Raw genomic sequence first — 22,558 nt, forward strand, 5'->3', positions numbered from 1 at the left:
GCATAGGAATCTGATGTCCCATCTCCAGCCAATGTTTTGCCACTGGTTTATCCGACTGTCCCGTCATGATTGCCTGTCTTATTGAATATCGGTGATTCGCCATTCGTTCTCTAAAACACCGTTGTGTCAAACCAACATATACTAGCCCACATGGGCATATAATCAGGTAGATCACGTGATCCATAAGGCAATGCAGCCGATGTTTGATGTATATTGGACGCCCACTATGCGGGTGGGGAAAGGAGGCACCTGAAATCAGAGATCTACATGTCGTGCAGTCAGAGCACTTGAAGCAACCTTTGCGTGCGGATTTCAACCATGTATCCCTATTAGCTTTTCCGGGATTTAGCAAGGGGCGCATAAGGAGCTGTTTCAAATTCGCACCACGGCGATATGCCATCATTGGTTGTTGTTGTAGATCCCGCCCCAGCTTGGGGTCCGAGGCCACAATCCTCCAATTTCGTCTGAAGGCTCGTTTCACACAGCCGGCTTTATCATCGTATTTACTGCAGTATATCATCCGATTATTCATGCACTTTTCAGATGAACCAGAATGCTGTATAATATTTCTGCGTGCCTTGTAAAGACAATCTTCAATCATCTTATGGGCATACCCGCGTTCCTTGAAACGTATTTTCATTTCATTAATTTGCTGCTCTGCAAGTGTAACATCAGTATTGATCCGTAGTATTCTCATAAATTGTGAAATAGGCAAGCTTGCCTTCAGGCTCGGTGCATGGTGGCTTGTGGCATAGAGAATACTATTCCTGTCGGTCTCTTTTCGAAAAAGTGTAGTGCACAACCCACTGACATCCTTATAAACAGTGACATCAAGAAAGTCAATTTTAGCATCCTCTATCCTGGCTGAAAATTTAACAGGCGTCCCTAGATTATTTAGGGTGGTCACCATCTGCCAAAACTCATCTAGTCCACCGGACCAAAGCAAAAATATGTCATCAATGAATCTGTAATAACATTTAATATAATCACTAAATGTAGGCAATATGTGTGTGGTTTCAAAATCATGCATATAAATATTAGCATAGGCAGGTGCCAGGTTAGAACCCATCGCGGTCCCTGACACCTGCCTATAATATGCACCAGCATATAGGAAATGATTTTCCTTCAATACCAACCCTAACAGGTCCAAAATAAATTCCACTGGAGGGCCCTGATGTCCAAAGGCCACAAGTGCCTCACGTACTGCCCTAATACCATCATCATGGGGGATGATGGTATATAACGATACCACATCCAATGTAACCAGATAAATATCCTCCACATCAGACACATCTATTTGCTTTAATCTCAATAGGAAATCCCCAGTATCCCTTAAACATGCAGGAATTTTAGAAACAACTGGTTGCAAAAACTTATCAACATATCTCGCAACAGGTTGTAATACCGAGTCCTGGGCCGAGATTATAGGACGACCCGGTGGGTCCACAAGGGTCTTGTGGACCTTGGGCAAGGTATACAAGTAAGGACATTTTGGGTGATCTACTTTCAAATATTCAGCAATCTTATCATCAATCCAATAATTTTGCAGTCCATGTGAAATACATGAATCAATCTTCTTTTTCACCTTAGCCATTGGGTTAATATCACATAGACTATATACAGACTCATCTCCCAATTGTCGCCTGACCTCCTTGTCATAGGATGACCAGTTCTGTAGGACAATCGCCCCACCCTTATCTGCGGGACGTACAACCACATTTTCATTTTCTCTCAATGTCCTCAGAGCTATACGTTCACCCTTACTAAGGTTGTCAAAACCCATGGTCCTAATTCCTGTTCTTACCTCTTTCTCAACAACCCTAGAAAAGGCCCTAATGCTCGGGTTTACAGATGGGGGGTCAAATTGACTGGGTTTCTTAAAATCATCAGGGACTGTTGTCTGATTGCCATCACCAAAAAATTCCCTAAGGCGAAGTTTACGCCCAAATTTAAACTGGTCAATACAAAAATCAAAGTCATCATGTTTAACTGTAGGAATGAAGCTCAGCCCTTTTGCCAACAATGAAGTCTCATCAGGGGTCAGTTCATGATCAGATAAGTTAAAGATTAGATTCATTTCCGCTTCCTTCGTCCCCTTGTCCCTGTGCCCGCCCCGCCTTGGGTGCGGCCTCTTCCTCTTACGGAGTGAGGTTGTTCTCCATTCCCACCTTGTTTGTCTAAAAAACCACTTGGTGGGCGGGTTTCAGATTGATCAGTGTCAGAGGCTGTAGCCGAAGAGTTGGTATCAACAGGATTATAGAATCTAGATCTAAAGGTCTTTTTGTATCTCATTGTATTACTGTTAGAATTGTCACCACTAAGCCATTTATATACCTGATGATTCTTATAATCATTGTTGACAGTACTTAGCTTCTTCCTTTTAAACGTAACCAATTCATCTTTATATACATCAACCTGCTTCTGTAGTTTAGTAATCCAACTCTCAGTCTTATCATTCGTCAATGTTTGCATAGACTGTGATTCAAATTTTTTTATCTCATCACGTATTTGAGTTAATTCAGACCCTACTTGTTCAATAACAAGCAACATAAGGTCAAATGCACATTTATTTAGCACACCACACCATTTGCTACAGAAGGTGGCGCTGTTTCTTCCAATAGTTGGAACATTATTGACTCGAAAACCACGTGGTATTTTCTTTGATCTAAAATACTCTGAAAGAAAATGGCCATGTAGTACCAGGTCAGTTTCACGTCTTTTAAGACGTAACAATCTATAAAATAGATCCACGGGTTTTTCACTTGGCAAGGTACCAAATTCAGTTTTCTCAAAAAGAACTTTTTCAGCGTCATCATCTGTTAGCGAAATTAGTGTGTGCTCTGCTTCAAATAACAAACCCTCATCAAATGCTATATGGGTTTGTGACATTTTTGTATATATAACCAGCAATTTATCACATGTACAGTATATAAGGAGACCCAGCAAGACGGTGACCACAACAAATAATCAATTCAGCTCCACCACATAAATATTAAAAATAGGTATGACCAACCATAAATAACAGTTGCTCATTAGAAAAAAGAAAAACAATACTTAAACCAAAAATGCAAAACATTCAATGGGTGCAGGAAAAATATGCCTTTCAGCATATCATATCCAGGAAGAAAAAGTCCAGCACTCTCATCATGATAATATCAACAGTGGGGTGCACTACACAGAAGAACCACTTTTTTCAGCGAGAAATTCCAATAGATATTGTCCAAAAAGTAGGCACTCTCCAGGCTTTATACAAGCTTCAACAAGGGATTTTATTTGGTACTCACAACATAGAAATGCAAGGTGTAATCACTTGCATGGCAATAAGGTAGCAGCAGCGACGTTTCGGTCCATCCGGACCATTTTCAAGCTTTACAGCAAAGTATGCCCATTTAGAATCCACAACAGCAGAGTTATTCACAGCGGAAGTGTCATACCCCATTGCTGGCTGTCTTTTATGTGCCCTGAATGCCGCCAAAATCAATCACAGGCGCGGCGTGCGTTTCAAACACCAAGTGGAACGCATCCGCGTCTAGTTCCGGTTCCGGTCACGTGATCTATGCGTCTCAACCACCGGCATGAAACGCATATTGATACCGGACTCCTACATACACGTCTCACAGTATCACGTGACCGTTTATCCATGATACCATCAGCGATACATTACTGCATCACTAGGTACATATAATAAAAGTATCTTCAAAGAAAAAATTAATAACAACACCGCCAATATACCTGAACAGTATGGCAGACATTAATAGACATCTATGGGCATTCCAGGGCTAGCCAATGACAACCAGCAAAGCTTAATATTCCATACTTTTTTTTAAAAAAACATATAAAGCACACACATACATAACATATAATTAAAAATATATGCACCCCTACGCATATGTACACCCAATCTACAACAACAACCAATGATGGCATATCGCCGTGGTGCGAATTTGAAACAGCTCCTTATGCGCCCCTTGCTAAATCCCGGAAAAGCTAATAGGGATACATGGTTGAAATCCGCACGCAAAGGTTGCTTCAAGTGCTCTGACTGCACGACATGTAGATCTCTGATTTCAGGTGCCTCCTTTCCCCACCCGCATAGTGGGCGTCCAATATACATCAAACATCGGCTGCATTGCCTTATGGATCACGTGATCTACCTGATTATATGCCCATGTGGGCTAGTATATGTTGGTTTGACACAACGGTGTTTTAGAGAACGAATGGCGAATCACCGATATTCAATAAGACAGGCAATCATGACGGGACAGTCGGATAAACCAGTGGCAAAACATTGGCTGGAGATGGGACATCAGATTCCTATGCTACGTTGTCGTATTATTGATTGGATCCCCCCATCGATTAGGGGAGGGAATAGAATTTTGGAATTGCACAAACGTGAATCTGAATGGATTTTCCGTCTTGATACACTAGCTCCTAGGGGCTTGAATGAGCAAATGAATCTAAAAATTTTTTTAGGCTAGTGAAAATGGCGTCCCTATAGTGAAATATCTCTATATCAATTTTTTATTTTATATTTAATTTTGGTTACAGCTCCACCACATTTTTTATGTATGCACCTACATATGTATGTGAGTACCCAATTTTGGGTGTACATATGCGTAGGGGTGCATATATTTTTAATTATATGTTATGTATGTGTGTGCTTTATATGTTTTTTTAAAAAAAAGTATGGAATATTAAGCTTTGCTGGTTGTCATTGGCTAGCCCTGGAATGCCCATAGATGTCTATTAATGTCTGCCATACTGTTCAGGTATATTGGCGGTGTTGTTATTAATTTTTTCTTTGAAGATACTTTTATTATATGTACCTAGTGATGCAGTAATGTATCGCTGATGGTATCATGGATAAACGGTCACGTGATACTGTGAGACGTGTATGTAGGAGTCCGGTATCAATATGCGTTTCATGCCGGTGGTTGAGACGCATAGATCACGTGACCGGAACCGGAACTAGACGCGGATGCGTTCCACTTGGTGTTTGAAACGCACGCCGCGCCTGTGATTGATTTTGGCGGCATTCAGGGCACATAAAAGACAGCCAGCAATGGGGTATGACACTTCCGCTGTGAATAACTCTGCTGTTGTGGATTCTAAATGGGCATACTTTGCTGTAAAGCTTGAAAATGGTCCGGATGGACCGAAACGTCGCTGCTGCTACCTTATTGCCATGCAAGTGATTACACCTTGCATTTCTATGTTGTGAGTACCAAATAAAATCCCTTGTTGAAGCTTGTATAAAGCCTGGAGAGTGCCTACTTTTTGGACAATATCTATTGGAATTTCTCGCTGAAAAAAGTGGTTCTTCTGTGTAGTGCACCCCACTGTTGATATTATCATGATGAGAGTGCTGGACTTTTTCTTCCTATATATATATATATATATATCATATGAGTGCGGCACTCAGCAAAAAGAAGATTCCAAATACTTGTTGTGTTATCAACGTTTCAGTGCACTTTAATCCGCACTATCATCAGGATACATGTAGTGCAGATTAAAATGCACTGAAACGTTGATAACACAACAAGTATTTGGAATCTTCTTTTTGCTGAGTGCCGCACTCATATGTTATATATCCATTCCCGCTGTGTAGGCACCAGCGTCATACGACGAAGTTATCGTGAGTGCCAGACTGGTGTATTGTGTTTTATATATATATATATATATATATATAAATATATATATTCATATCATAATTTAAAATTAATTGTGCTCATTTGATCATGGGGGTCATTCCGAGTTGTTCGCTCATTGCCGATTTTCGCAATTGAGCGATTAGGTGTAAAAACTGCAAAAATGCGCATGCGCATGGTACGCATCGCGCATGCGCATGGTACGCATCGCGCATGCGCTAAGTACTTTCCCACAAAACGTAGTAAATTTACACAAGCTCAAGGGACGTTTTTTCAACGCTCGAGTGATCGTAGTGTGATTGACAGGAAGTGGTGTTTCTGGGCGGAAACTGGCCGTTTTCAGGGAGTGTGCTAAAAAACGCAGGCGTGCCAGGTAAAAACGCAGGAGTGGCTGGAGAAACGGGGGAGTGGCTAGCCGAACGCAGGGCGTGTTTGTGACGTCAAACCAGGAACTAAACGGACTGAGGTGATCGCAGTGTAGGAGTAGGTCTGGAGCTACTCAGAAACTGCAGGGAATTATTTATTAGCAGTTCTGCTAATCTTTCGTTCGCTATTCTGCTAAGCTAAGACACACTCCCAGAGGGCGGCGGCCTAGCGTTTGCAATGCTGCTAAAAGCAGCTAGCGAGCGAACAACTCGGAATGAGTGCCCATATCGGCAATCAATTGTATTATTTTTTTGCTATATATGTTAAGTGAGAATTAAACTGCTTATTACTTTAATATACAGTATGTGTCTTGATTGGTTATTCTGCTGGGTCACACCAGGGCCGAAACTAGGATTTTTGTCACCCGGGGCAAGGTAGCCATTTGACACCCCACAACGCACCCCCCCCCCCCCCCCGCAAAAAAAAAAAATTTTTATTTTACAATAAATAAATAAATAAAAATAATAATACAAAAATAAATAAATAAATGAATAATAATATTTTATATATATATATATATATATATATATATATATATATATCTCTCTTTCAGAACTTTTTTACCTGAAAAATTGCCTTTCCTAACATAAATTTCATATCCAGGAAAAAGTGTCCCCATTTTACACAGTACGACAGGCAAGTGTCCCCATTCCCCATTTTACACATTGCGGCAGACAGGTGACCCCATTTTACACATTGCGGCAGACAGGTGTCCCCATTTTACACATTGCGGCAGACAGGTGTCCCCATTTTACACATTGCGGCAGGAAAAAGTGTCCCCATTTTACACATTGCGGCAGGCACGTGTCCCCATTTTACACAGTACGCTGGCAAGTGTCCCCATTTTACACATTGCGGCAGGAAAAAGTGTCCCCATTTTACACATTGCGGCAGGAAAAAGTGTCACCATTTTACACATTGCGGTAGGAAAAAGTGTCCCCATTCTACACATTGCGGCAGGCACAGGTCCCCATTTTACACAGTACGCTGGCAAGTGTCCCCATTTTACACATTGCGGCAGGCACAGGTCCCCATTTTACACAGTACGCTGGCAAGTGTCCCCATTTTACACATTGCGGCAGGCACAGGTCCCCATTTTACACAGTACGCTGGCAAGTGTCCCCATTTTACACATTGCGGCAGGAAAAAGTGTCCGCATTTTACACATTGCGGCAGGCACAGGTCCCCATTTTACACATTGCGGCAGGTGGTGGAGGGAGAGAGAGAGAGAGAGGGCGGGATGTACTAAGATGTTACCCTGCACTAATAGCCCTCTTACCGCTTCGAAGCATGTTAAAATCATCCTCAGCCTCCCGACGCTGTCATTCTTTCTAAGCAGTTTCTGCATCATGTTTCGATAGTGCATACAGTGCCTGCGGAGGACCAGTACAGCCAATGGAGTCAGGAAACAATACGAAGGTATCACGTGATGCAGAAACTGCTTGGAAAGAATGACAGCGCCGGGAGGCTGAGGAGGATTTTAACATGCTTCAGAGCGGTAAGAGGGTTATTAGCGCAGCGTAACATCTTAGTACATCCCGCCCAGAGAGAGGAAGGGAGAGGGGCTGACTTACATTTGAAGCGGTTCTCGCCGCTCTTCAGCCGCCTCTCCCTCCTCGTCTGCGCGGCTCCCCCTTCTCCCTCCTCCGGCGGGGTTTCGTGGAATGACGCGTTTGCGCTGTGACGTCACGACGCAATCGCGTCATTCCGTGAAACCCCGCCCCCCGAGCTGGGCACTCGGGAGAAGGGGGTTTCAAAGTCTAAAAGTGCCGCGGCGGGTGTTAGGGGGTCTCGGCGCCCCCTCCAATCCGGCGCCCAGGTCGCCTGCCCCCCTAGCCCCCCCCTAGTTTCGGCCCTGGTCACACCCATGACATTTTATTAGCTCAGTGCCTCCTTTTTAACGTCTATATGCTAGATAAATGACAGAAGTTGGGCATCTTTTCCACATCATCTCTCTCTTGGGAGTTTATTTACTAACCACCAGTTTTGGTTCTAAATCAAAACTGGCAGTTACCGACCGTGATTCCTATTGTTTAGAGGGGTATGGGTCATTAGGTCGACAAGATTTAGGTCGACAGTCATTAGGTCGCTCACTATTAGTCGACATGCATTAGGTCGACATGGTCAAAAGGTCGACATGGTCATTAGGTCGGCATGAACAAGGTCGATATGGAAAAAGGTCGACACAAGGTTTTTTTTAAACTTATTCTGGTGTCGTTTTCTTCGTAAAGTGATGGGGAACCCCAAGTAGTGCCCCGTGTCCCCTCGCATGGCGAGCGAACTTCGGGCAAAGTGCTCAGCACAGGTTACTGTTCCCAATTGTAGTCCACGTGGATCGTAAAGTATGAAAAAGTAAAAAAAAAAAGATTATTTTTTTTATTAAAACTCATGTCGACCTTGATCAGGTTGACCTAATGACCATGTCGATGTAATGACCATGTCGACCTAATGCATGTCGACCAATAGCGGTCGACCTAATGACTGTCGACCTAAGTCTTGTCGACCTAATGACCGTAAGCCGTTTAGAGGTATTAAAAGTGGCTATTTATCATCTGTCGGGTTTCAGCTTCAATTGAAACCCCAAGTCGATGTCATTAGGTTTGTACAGCTCTAAATGCCGACAGTTTTGATATTTCAATTGAAAACTGATGGCAAATAGATGTGAAAAAACGACGGCAATCCCATCCAAACAGAAGCACCGTGTGGGGTCCCCTCTGCCATTACATTAAACTGCCCCCAAACTGGTCATCCAGGCCTAAAATTCTTCAGGAACCCCACCCCCCAAAAAAAAAACAACAAAAAAAAAAAAACAAGGGCCCTCACTCCGAGTTGTTCGAGCGATTAGTTGCAAACTGCGCATGTGCAATGTTCGCAGTGCGGCTGCGCCAAGTAAATTTGCACAAAAGTTTGGTATTTTACTCATGGCGTATCGAGGTTTTTTCATCGTTCTGGTGTTCGTAGTGTGATTGACAGGAAGTGGGTGTTTCTGGGCGGAAACTGACCGTTTTATGGGAGTGTGCGAAAAAACACAGGCGTTTCGGGGAAAAACGCGGGAGTGTCAGGAGAAATGGGGGAGTGACTGGCCGAACGCTGGGTGTGTTTGTGACGTCAAACCAGGAACGAAAAGGACTGAACTGATCGCAGATGCCGAGTAAGTCTGGAGCTACTCAGAAACTGCTAAGAAGTGTCTATTCGCAATTCTGCTAATCTTTCGTTCGCAATTCTGCAAAGCTAAGATTCACTCCTAGTAGGCAGCGGCTTAGCGTGTGCAAAGCTGCTAAAAGTAGCTAGCGAGCGAACAACTCGGAATGAGGGCCAAGGAACGATGAACCCCCAGGCTTGGGCTGAAAGAATTTAATGAGTTTAAAGAATAGATAATATTGTTTTTTTTACAGGTGACTGCCGGCTGTGGAACAGCAAGTGTTGTGGATAACAAATGCAGGCAGGCCCCAATAATTCGGGCTTGCTGGCACCTGTACTCTGCCTATCATGAAAATATTAAAAGAGCCACAGGGTGCAGATACCAGCTGCGGTTGCCTTTCTATTTTTTTTGTAAACAAAGCCTTTCATACTTACCAAAACCTTCGGTGGCCTTTGTGGTGTACAGTATGTAGCTAGTGTTGTTGTTGTTGTTGTTGTTGTTGTTTTGGGTGTATTCGGTGGAAGGATAAACTGGATCTTATTTTGTGCTGTATGTAGTTGGTAAATTAAACTTTTGTGTAATGTGTTTTAATGCAGTTCTACAAAGAAGCGTACAAGACTAGAGATGTGCAGCATTTTGTGTTTTGGTTTTGGATCTGGATCCCCGCTCGTGTTTTGGATCTGGATTGGTTTTGCCAAAACCACCCTTTCGGGTTTTGGATCTGGATGATTTTTGAATAAACATAAAAACAGCTAAAATCACAGAAATTGGGGGTAATTTTGATCCTACGGTATTATTAACTCATTACGAGTCTATTGTAAACACATTACACCTCACAATATTGTTTTTAGGCAAAAAGGTTGCACACCCACTTATGTCGCTTAGTTTAGTCATCCAGCTGGATGACTAAGCTAAGCGACACAAGTGGGCGGCACAAACACCTGGCCCATCTAGGAGTGGCACTGCAGTGGCAGACAGGATGGCAGTTATAAAAACTAGGCCCCAAAGAGCACATAATGTAAAGGAAAAGAAGAGGTGCAATATGGAATTGTCTTGAGTCCTCCCACCCACCCTTATGTTGTTTTCCCCTGTAAAAAGCTCGCCAACTTCTCCGAATCATAGCTAGCTACAAACATACCACCTCCATATTTGATGACTTATCACATTATGAGAAGAGACAAGAGGAAGAGGACAGTGTCAAGAAGGTGATTAAAAATTAGAGAGGCACATGCAGTCAGGAACAACACACAAGCTTTCCCCTCCACTCTGTCACAACTGAGGGCTGGTGCTGACCAGGAGTAGCCTCAGTTGTAGGGGCCGGTGTATATGTAAACCTGGGCGGCAGTATAGGACTTCTAGACATGCAGATGGAGTTGTACCACCAATTCCCGAAGGTGTGACCTCGACAACAAGGATAAAATTAATGAATTTTTATTTAGCACAGTTCAGATGGTACATCGGCAGTTGCAGTAGTAAGATATGAGACATCATTAAAAACAGTACACAGTTCAACCAGGTGCAGCAGTAGATGGAATGTCCTTAGGTGTGGTATCCACAACAAGGCAAGCTTGGGAGGTTAGGAGATGGAAAGTCCTTTTACCAACACCTATGTGCTGAATAGTAAGATGGAGGCAGGAACTGGTCAGCAGATGTTGTACAGAGGCTGAATGTACTGTAGAGTAAATGGTACACGTAGACTGCCGGGTTTGCCGGATGGAACCGGTGATGATGAACTGTTGAAGAAGTGCAGATGAACCAGTGTTAACAGGAGGAGAGTTGAATGACACTGGTGACGCTAGAGATCGGTGATATGGAAGAATAGACGACTGAGCCCCAATGGTATCAAGGAAACTGATAGCAGAGCACCGGTAATATCGTGAAGCTGAACACCACTGGGAGCCAGACGCTGGAAGCCGGTGTTTAGAGCACTGCCAGTAGCAGAGAGCAATGAGGACACTGTAGAGTCAGGCTGCACCGCAAGGTGGTGATTGGTGCGGGTCTCTGGTGGAATGAAGACACAGGAGCTGGAATACCTGGAACTCAATAATCAACCACAAGGAGCAGAGAAAGGATACACTGGAAATTACAACCAAAGCACTGACAACTTCCTGGTTCAGTCACAGTCCCTTTATACCCTCAGCAGTGCAGGGATTGGATGAGCAATCAGGCAGAGTTCAGCGATGCTGTGGATTGGAGGAAATAGCATCATGTGATTAGAACCAACATGGCTGCGCCCATACTGTCCTTTGGAGGGAAATCTAGTTTGTAGCACCACATGGAGATTTACAGTAATGGAGGCGGCAGCCGCAGAGGACAGTGAACGCCAACTTGCGCACCAGCCACACGGAGCTGGCAGCAGAGGCCGCAGTGGGTGAGAGGCGCCACGCAGACCTGTTTGTGCATTTGAAATACAATGATGGCGGCAGAGGCCGCAGCTGACTGGAGACGCCATGCAGAGCCACCTGAGTACTGGAAGTGCAGCAATGGCGGCGGAGGCCGCAGAGGACTAGAAACGCCATTCTAACTATAAGAGTTCCTTGTGACAGCGTCTGCAGACTGGCAGAGAGGAGATATGAAGTGAGGATGTCAGCAGCATGACTGAGACCCGGCCCTGGAATGCTGAGCCAGCCTCAGGAGACACCTGAAAGGTAGATAATGGCGTCCAGTAACCCGGATCATGACAGCACCCCCCCCCCCTTTAGGAGTGGCCCCAGGACACTTCTTTGGCTTCTGAGGAAATCTGGAGTGGAAATTCCGAACCAATGTAGGAGCATGAACATCTGAGGCATTGGTTCAGGAGCGTTCCTCAGGGCCATAGCCCTTCCAATCAATCAGGTACTGAAGTTGACCATAACAGAAGCGTGAATCCAGAATCTTGGCGACTTCATACTCAACGCCACGTTGAGTCTGGACTTTGGGAGCCGAAGGAAGTGCTGAATGGAACCGATTCCGGATCAGCGGTTTCAGAAGGGAAACGTGAAACGTCCTGGGAATTTTCAGGAATGGAGGTAGCTGGAGTTTGTAGGCCACTGGGTAGATGACTTGTTCAATTCGAAAAGGACCGATATATCAAGGAGCATATTTCATGCTTGGAACTCTCAATCTCAAATTCTTCGTAGATAGCCAAACACGATCAACTGCTTTGAGGGCAGGAATTGCCCTACGCTTCTTATCTGCAAACTTCTTGTATCTAAAAGATGCCTTGAGTAGAGCCGCTCGGACATTCTTCCAGTTATTTGAAAACTGACTAAGAGCGATATCAGCTGCTGGCACTGAAGTAGCTGGAAGCGGTTAAAATTCTGGAACTTTAGGGTGGAATCCATAGTTGGTGAAGAATGGAGTAGTAGAGGATGAAGAATGATACTGGTTATTATGGCAGAACTCGGCCCAGGGAAGAAGTTGAATCCAGTCATCTTGAGAGGAAGATACATAAATTCGGAGGAAGGCCTCCAAGTCCTGATTCACCCTCTCAGTTTGACCATTGGTCTGGGGGTGATAAGCTGTGGAGAATTTTAACTTGACTTGGAGGGCCAAACATAAACTTCGCCAAAACTTGGCTACGAACTGTACTCCTCTGTCAGAGATTATCTTGGATGAAAACTTGAGCCAACTTGGAAGCTGACGGAAGACCGGTAAGGGGAATAAAATGAGCCATCTTGGTGAACCAGTCAACTACCACCCAGATGGTATTAAACTTTCTGCACATAGGTAGGTCCGTAATAAAGTCCATTGATAAATGGGTCCACGGACGATGAGGAACAGATAGCGGAACCAGTTGCCCAGCGGGTGACTGGCGAGATACTTTGTGTTGAGCACATTTTGGGCAAGAAGCAATAAACTCTGTAACGTTCTTTTTCAGAGTCGGCCACCAGTAAGACCTGGAGATGAATTCAAGGGTTTTCTGGATGCCCGCGTGTCCGGTGAAACGGGAAGCATGTGCCCAATGCATGAGCTTCTTCCTTAGAGCCGGCTTTACAAAACTTTTCCCTGATGGGAGCATAGAGTCCATCCTTACCGTGGAGAATGCCACTGGAATAATAATAGGATGCTTGTCAGTAGACTCAGACTAATTTTCTTGCTCCCAGGAGCGGGAAAGGGCATCAGCCTTGCGATTCTGTGACCCCGGACAGAACTGGAGTTTAAAGTCGAACCTAGAAAAAAAAAGTGCCCATCTGGCTTGACGAGGGTTGAGACACTGTGCACCTTTCAAATACAGGAGATTCTTGTGGTCTGTAAGAATAGTGATGGTGTGAGAAGATCCCTCTAGTAAGTATCTCCACTCTTCCAGAGCGAGTTTGATAGCCAGCAATTCCTGATCGCCAATGGCGTAGTTGCTCTCAGCAGGGGAAAACTTCCGGGAGAAGAAGCCGCAAGGATGCAGATGACCATCTTTGGCTCTTTGAGACAGGACCGCGCCCACTCCAACGAAAGAGGCATTCACCTCAAGGGTGAAATGCGAGTTGGTATCTGGCTGTTTCAACACCGGAGCTGAGATGAACCTTTGCTTTAACAAATGGAAGGCTTGAACAGCTTCTTTGGACCACTTGGAAGGGTTAGCACCCTTTTTGGTAAAGGCAGTAATAGGCGCCACAATGGTGGAAAAGTCTCGAATAAATTTTCTGTAATAATTGGCGAATCCTAAAAATCTCTGGACACCCTTGAGGGTTGTAGGTATCGGCCAATCTTGAATAGCTTGTAGTTTCTCAGGGTCCATCTCTAGTCCGGAACTGGACACAATGTAGCCTAGAAACAGGATGGACTTGACTTCAAAGACGCATTTTTCCAACTTGCAATAAAGATGATTGGCATGAAGATGGGACAAAACTTTCTTTACCCAGAAACGATATTCCTCCAGATCGTTAGCAAAAATGAGGATGTCATCGAGGTAAACCACGACATGACGATAGAGGATATCTCTGAAGATCTCGTTCACGAAGTGTTGGAAAATGGCTGGAGTATTACTAAGTCCGAAAGGCATGACGAGGTACTCGTAATGTCCGTCATGGGTGTTAAATGCGGTGTTCCACTCGTCACCCTTCCGGATCCGAATGAGGTTGTAGGTACCCCTCAAATCTAATTTCGTGAAGATAGTGGCTCCGCTAACCCGATCAAAGAGTTCGGTAATCAGAGGCAGAGGGTACCGGTTTTTTACAGTGATGTCGTACAAACCTCTATAGTCGAAGAAGAAACCTGCGCCCCACTGGAGAAGAAGAAGGTCGGATGAAGCCCTTTGCCAAGTTCGCTTTAATATATTCCTCCATAGAATGAGTCTCTGGTAAAGACAACGGATACGTTCGGCCTCGAGGTGGAACCTTCCCTGGGATGAGGTCGATAGGGCAATCCCATTCCCTATGAGGGGGAAGGATATCAGCAGAAGTTTTGCTGAACACATCAGTGTAGTCTTGATACGGAGGAGGTGGAACATCAGAAGACTTGGAGGATGAAGAACATACAGGAAGCACTTTGGAAAGACAGGTCTCGGAGCAGGAAGGACCCCATGCCAGGATATGGGTCGTCCTCCAATCAATCAGAGGATTATGCAAACAAAGCCATGGGAGGCCCAGAACCAACGGATGAGTGGCCTTTGGAATCACCAAAAAAGAAATTAATTCTGAATGAAGAACTCCTACTTTCAGACGGTCAGGTAGAGTCTTAAAGGAAATGACTGCATCAGAAATCAAACTGCCATCTATGGCAGTCAAAGATATGGAAGACGAAAGTCTCTCGGTGGGTTGGGACCACCGCTTGACGTATTCCTCAGTCATAAAGTTCCCAGCCGCTCCTGAGTCTAACAAAGCAATAATGTTCCTAGTGCGCTGAGCCACTTGGAGGGAAACTGGGAGGTTACAATCACTTGGAGATGGAGAGGAGTGCATTGCTCCTAGCCGACCCTCTCCTTGGCGGGCTAGGACTTGGAGTTTGCCGGACGCTTGGGACAGGCACTAATAACGTGAGACAGTGCAGCACAATAGAGACAGAGGTGCTCAGAAAGACTTCTTCTACGCACTGCCGGAGATAGACGAGAGTGACCTATCTGCATAGGTTCGTCCTTGGGCGGAGTTGGTTGAAGAGGAGGAGGAGCAGTAGTAGACTTAGGAAATGATGACCTCCCTCGCTCGATTGCCCTTTCTCAAAACCATAGATCGACTTTGGTACGCAGTGATATAAGCTCATTCAACTTTGGAGGCAAGTCTCGTAGCCAGTTCGTCCTTGATACGTTCAGATAGGCCATGCCAAAATGCTGCATACAAGGCATCGTCATTCCATGACAGTTCTGATGCTAAAATCTGGAACTGTATTAGATACTGTCCAACAGTTCGTGTCCCTTGGCGTAAACGGAGAATCTCAGAAGAGGCTGCAGTTACACGACCTGGCTCGTCGAAGATACGCCTAAATGTTGCCACAAAGTCTGTATAAGAGTACAGCATAGTATCAGACCTCTCCCATAAAGGTGATGTCCAGTCAAGGGCGGAGCCACTGAGAAGGGAGATAATGTAGACAACCTTAGTGCGATCAGTTGGGAAACTGCCAGGCTGTATCTCGAAATGAATTTCGCACTGGTTGAGGAATCCCCTGCAGACTTTTGGAGACCCATCAAATTTCGCTGGAGTTGGTAAATAAAGACGTGGAGCAGAAATGGGTATGGTGGGTGGGGTTTCCACTGTAGGTACTGCGGTCGGCACACCGGACGCCCCTGAACCACGGAGGGTCGTTTGGATCCCATCCAGCTGAGAGGAGAGATCCTGAAGAGAGCGGATTACAAGGCCTTGTGCAGCCTCCTGATGTTCGAGTCGGGCTGCCAGTTCTTGCATCGGCCTGGCCGCTTGATCTTGGTCTCCGGCCGGATTCATTAGGTCAGTGCTTACTGTCACAACTGAGGGCTGGTGCTGACCAGGAGTAGCCTCAGTTGTAGGGGCCAGTGTATATGTAAATCTGGGTGGCAGTATAGGACTTCTAGACATGCAGATGAAGTTGTACCACCAATGCCCGAAGGTGTGACCACGACAACAAGGATAAAATTAATGAATTTTTTTTAGCACAGTTCAGATGGTACATCGGCAATTGCAGTAGTAAGATATGAGAAATGATTAAAAACAGTACACAGTTCCACCAGGTGCAGCAGTAGATGAAATGTCCTTAGGTGTGGTATCCACAACAAGGCAAGCTTGGGAGGTTAGGAGATGGAAAGTCCTTTTACCAACACCTATGTGCTGAATAGTAAGATGGAGGCAGGAACTGGTCAGCAGATGTTGTACAGAGGCTGAATGTACTGTAGAGTAAATGGTACACATAGACTGCCGGGTTTGCCGGATGGAACCGGTGATGAAGAACTGTTGAAGAAGTGCAGATGAACCAGTGTTAACAGGAGGAGAGTTGAATGACACTGGTGACGCTAGAGATCGGTGATATGGAAGAATAGACGACTGAGCACCAATGGTATCAGGGAAACCGATGGCAGAGCACTGGTAATATCGTGAAGCTGAACACCGCTGGGAGCCAGACGCTGGAAGCCGGTGTTTAGAGCACTGCCAGTAGCAGAGAGCAATGAGGACACTGTAGAGTCAGGCTGCACCGCAAGGTGGTGATTGGTGTGGGTCTCTGGTGGAATGAAGACACAGGAGCTGGAATACCTGGAACTAAATACTCAACCACAAGGAGCAGAGACAGGATACACTGGAAATTACAACCAAAGCACTGACAACTTCCTGGTTCAGGAACAGGCCCTTTATACCCTCAGCTGTGCAGGGATTGGATGAGCAATCAGGCAGAGTTCAGCAATGCTGTGGATTGGTGGAAATAGCGTCATGTGATTAGAACCAACATGGCTGCGCCCATACTGGCCTTTGGAGGGAAATCTAGTTTGTAGCACCACATGGAGATTTACAGTATTGGCGGCGGCCGGCGCAGAGGACAGGGAACGCCAATTTGCGCACCAGACACACGGAGCTGGCGGCAGAGGCCGCAGTGGGCAAGAGGCGCCACGTAGACCTGTTAGTGCATTTGAAATACAATGATGGCGGCAGAGGCCGCAGCTGACAGGAGACGCCATGCAGAGCCATCTGAGTACTGCAAGTACAGCAATGGCGGAGGAGGCCGCAGAGGACTAGAAACGCCATTCCAACTATAAGAGTTCTTTGTGACAGCATCTGCAGACTGGCAGATGATAATGTCAATATTATCTTAAACCATAAAGCTATACCTCTAAATACACTTTTACCATGGAGCCGCTGCAGCCGCTAGACTTAATACACACGATACGCACTTTGTACGCTATTTGCGTACAGAGTACTGTACGTGTACGGGCTTAGCGTACAAACGCCGCGCTGGGGGTACAAAGTACACACAGCGCAAGAACACACTCTTGATAAACTTTAAACCTTATTCACAATGCAATGCAATGATATTACACCTTAAACCTTAAGCAGCGCTGACGGTATAAAGTACCCGCAGTGCGTACACACCTTATCAATACACTCTTAAACCTTATACAGTTAGGTAATGTAATACGCTTTAAACCCTAGCAGGGAAAAGAGGACACAACACCGATTTGTAGTTAAACACTGGGCTCCGAAACCTCAGCGTATATATCTGAAAGGGGATAACAATACAATTTATACACTACAAAATACAACAGAGTAAAATGGCTACAGTCAATGTACATACGTGAGAATATTCGCTTGCGCAACCTGGACCAGTTCTCCGCTCATCAGGTAGATAGCGTTCAGAGTCTTCTGACCGGCCAGGCAGCAACAGGCTTTTTATACACTACTTCCATAAACAATACAATGGTTACTGTAATCTCTTTGTCCATTGGACACAGAGATGCATCTTTACATTACAGGAGAGGTCATAGATTGATTTGAAAAGGTGGGCGATGTCTTTCCCAACTGCTCTTGTGGGTGGTCTCCTCTGGATTCCCGCCGCATACATAATATACAGTAAATACAGTTTATATCTATTTTCTACTTCTGCACATAACTATACGCAGGAACATGCGATCTTCCTCTAACCAACACCGGAATGTTACCCTTAAAATACCCTACAGCTGGATACTAGACATCACCCTATAACCTTAGTCTGTCCCTTCCTATAATGCAAAGGTGAATCCCTTAGTCCTGGAATCATTTAAACTGTTGATACTTGCTGGTGTGGTGCAGGGGGGCTATGTGTACAATGTGCACTATTTGGATTAAATATGTAATGTTTTGATAACCCTCTATGCGCTCACAAACTCCGCCGTACATACCCATACCACGCGCAGGAGCGATCATACGCAAATTGCGGATATGTGCACGCACGGCGGAACAAGTGCACACGCAGCGGGCATGTGTGTGTGGTTAGTACGTGGTGTATGTACTGGAATATTTTTCGACTTTGACAGTCCACCCTTTGGCAGTCAACAATAACTGCCACTATCTAAACACTAAACAGAAAAATATACAATACAATATCTACAAATGATTGGGTGGTAGGAGGAGAGGTGTAGGTGGGAAATGTATGACCTAGTGAGATAGTAAAAGCTTGTATGTATGAATCCATGTCTGAGGGGCATGTATCATCGTGCCGTATATGTTCTAGATAAGCTTCAAGGTATTGCGAAGTATACATTAAATCCTTCTTATCCCGTATTAAGGGTCTGTAAGTGGGCCAACAAACACTACCGAGCTCTTTTCGGCTTCTTGTTCCAACAAATGGGGTGCACATTTAGTTGATGATACATGGAGGGGGGAACATATGTGAGTGCTAGTATATGTGGATATCACCTGTCGACTATGTGTGTCACTAACTGAAGGTTGTAGAGATGAAGATAAGACACATATCTAAAATACATTTACATAACATTTTTCATAAACATTCTTGGGTGTAGTTGATGTCTTTTCCAGATCGATGTATCTGGGCAAAAGGGGAGACAAAGGAAAAACGGATGAAAGAAACGGGCCATGGAATTCATTTGCAATCCTTATCATAACATTGTCTCTATGGATGGGTCGTAAATCAAATCTGCTGCTGTAACAATGCCCCCGCTCCTTAAACTCATCAAATTTGTGCCGTGCTTGCGCCACGTTAGAATTCGAACACACCTAAATATCAAGCCAATAATTATGACGACTCCAGGGATACAAAGGAGAAACTTTCCTACACTCATAATAACATTTTGAGCCCATTCTCCTTAACCTGAGAACCAATTGCGTGAGACCCAGCCGGTCAGTTCATTACTCACAGCAGTCAGGGTAAGGTTGTGTCTCCTTCGGAACTCCCATTTCAACTGCAAGATATCGTCCATCTTTTGATCGATGATCTCGGTTGGGTCATCAGTGCTGTTTGTAATATACATGCAGCACTTCACACCATATTGAGTTGCCAAAGTGACACAGTACCCACCTGTCACGGCTGTGATATAATTGAGGACCATCCTGTGCTGGATCAGTTCCGTTTTGTAAGCTTGCAACTCCCTACCCGTATACCTGACGGTGTCGTCATACATCTCAGTGATATTATCTATCAAGTTCGCTAGCGCATGGATATACCTATAATTTATAATTCCTCTGGCAGTACGGGTGATGTCTAATGCGAGAAGGAATTGAATCCCGGTGGATTTGTGGATCAAATCAGAGGCTACGTGCTCTGTTCTATCTATGAGGTGTCTCTTGACGATGTGTTCATAGTGAGTATGAGTATAAGGAGCCTGAGCACTGCGGTGAACGTCTTTCATCTTATCATGGGTTATGGTCATGACCTCTGGCAGCACTCTTCCAATGTAACACAATCCCTGAATGTTTGGGGCAAGCCACTTATACGCCTTCCTCCCACATATGAAATAGACATCATCGGGAAGAACATATGGGACAGAAAATGACATTACCATATTGCAAACTTTCCAAGTGAAAAACCTAATCCCTAGTTCTCTCATCTGTTCAGTAGAAGTATCAGGCTGTATGATATGAGCACAGTACCCTGGTGATACTTCTCCAACGCGCATGGTCTTGCTTCCTTGAGTATACCTATACCGAAAATACCTTCCACTGTTGGCTATTTGGCGTATAAGTTCAGAGTCTACGGGTATCCTATCAGCTTTATGCGAAAATGCCATGGTTTGATTATTCCATGTCACCTCCCAATTTCCTGGTTTTCGGGAATTGGAAATGTTGAAACACACTAAGGATCTATCTACATGATACTGGTGGAGCTTCAAACTAGGGGGCCTAGAAATATTGAATTTCTTGTCCACCGGTCTCCCACCCCGTAATTCGAGTACCTCATCTATTGCTAAAGGGTACAGTACTAATCATGACTTGCTCTGACTTTGAGGTACTTGTGAACACACCCAGCATTCTGTCTGGTTTAAGACCTTACCCACTAGTGAGTGGTAATCACTCAATGGATGACGGTCCATGTTGATATTAAGGCTGGACTGACATCTCTGGATGCACCCATCCTCAACTATGTTCTCACAATTTTTACAAATGCAATTTTCCTCAGCAAATAACCCTTCACAGTGCCTCCTAGTTCCCTGACTACCAGATCGTTTTCTGATACTCGCCTTTGCTCGAGTGATGTGTTGCTCTTGGAATTCTACAAATCCATCCTCACCATCAGAACCCATTCCAGATCCTTTCTCGACCTGTCTGGGACTCTCACCGAAACAGACTGTTCTGGTCAACAACAGGGTTAACAGGAAAACCAGGAACGCAGTCTCTTGGGGTAACTCCATCTTGTTAAGGAGAGAGAAAGGAAACAAGAAGGGGGAGGAAAAAGGGAAGGAGAGAAGGAGGGTAGTGGGAGATGGAGAAAGTAATAAAAAAGAAAAACTGGTGCGACAACCGCCTCTTGGTCTTGTTGTTCTCCGCGCTCAGGTGCCGTGACAACAGTCCTGCCTCTCAACCTTCCCGGAACAGACACTCCAGTGATACGATGTTTTATACACTCTGCTCTTTGTCACGGGTTCTCTCTGGGTCAGCGACCTTCTTACAGTGGGACGAGTGGACCCAAGTCTCTCTTTCGGCAACCTTTAATGCTGTCTTTGCTGGTTAGTAAGACTTGGTACGGTCCTTCCCACCTGTCAATGAGGCAACCTGAGCGTAGAAAATTTAGAATCATTACATAATCCCCAGGTTCAATGTCATGACAATTACTGTTTGGTAGGTCAGGAATCACCAGCTTTAGATTTCTATTTTGATTCCTCAGCTGCTGGCTCATCTTAACCAAATATTTTACAGTCACTTCGTTATTGCATTTCAAATCATCCTGGGGGTCTATCATTACATGGGGTTGTCGACCAAAAAGAATCTCAAAGGGTGATAGGTTAAGTGGGGACCTGTGAGTGGTTCTGATGCTGTACAATACTACAGGTTGAGTATCCCATATCCAAATATTCCGAAATACGGAATATTCCGAAATACGGACTTTTTTGAGTGAGAGTGAGATAGTGAAACCTTTGTTTTTTGATGGCTCAATGTACACAAACTTTGTTTAATACACAAAGTTATTAATAATATTGTATTAAATAACCTTCAGGCTGTGTATATAAGGTGTATATGAAACATAAATGAAATGTGTGAATGTACACACACTTTGTTTAATGCACAAAGTTATAAAAAATATTGGCTAAAATTACCTTCAGGCTGTGTGTATAAGGTGTATATGTAACATAAATGCATTCTGTGCTTAGATTTAGGTCCCATCATCATAAGATCTCATTATGCTATCTAATTATTCCAAAATACGGAAAAATCCGATATCCAAAATACCTCTGGTCCCAAGCATTTTGGATAAGGGATACTCAACCTGTAGTGGCAAAGCTTCTGGCCACAACAATCCAGTTTCAGCCATCACTTTGCTCAACTTGTTCTTAGTAGTGCTGTTTACTCTCTCCACCTTCGCACTCGCCTGTGGGCGGTACGGAGTATGCAGCTTGCTATTAATTCCCATCAGTTTACACATAACCTGAAAGACTTCACCTGTAAAATGGGTACCCCTATCGCTTTCAATTATTCTAGGGATACCATATCTGCACACAAATTCCTGTACAATTTTCTTTGCAGTGAACGTAGCAGTATTTGTGGCAGCAGGGAACGCTTCTACCCAATTGGAAAACACATCAATACAGACTAACACATATTTTAAGTTTCTGCAGGGTGGTAACTATATGAAATCAATCTGTATTACCTGAAAAGGGCCGTCTGTCGGCGGGATATGGGATGGTTCTATTGGTATTGACTTTCCAATATTCTTCCTCAAACAAATAAGACATGTCATTGCTCTCTTACCCGCATGAGAAGAGAATCCTGGCGCACACCAGTAGGCTCTCACCAGCTTACACATACCCTCTTTACCCAGATGA

The sequence above is a fragment of the Pseudophryne corroboree genome, chromosome 3 (assembly GCF_028390025.1).
Source record: "Pseudophryne corroboree isolate aPseCor3 chromosome 3, aPseCor3.hap2, whole genome shotgun sequence".
Lineage (NCBI taxonomy): Eukaryota > Metazoa > Chordata > Amphibia > Anura > Myobatrachidae > Pseudophryne > Pseudophryne corroboree.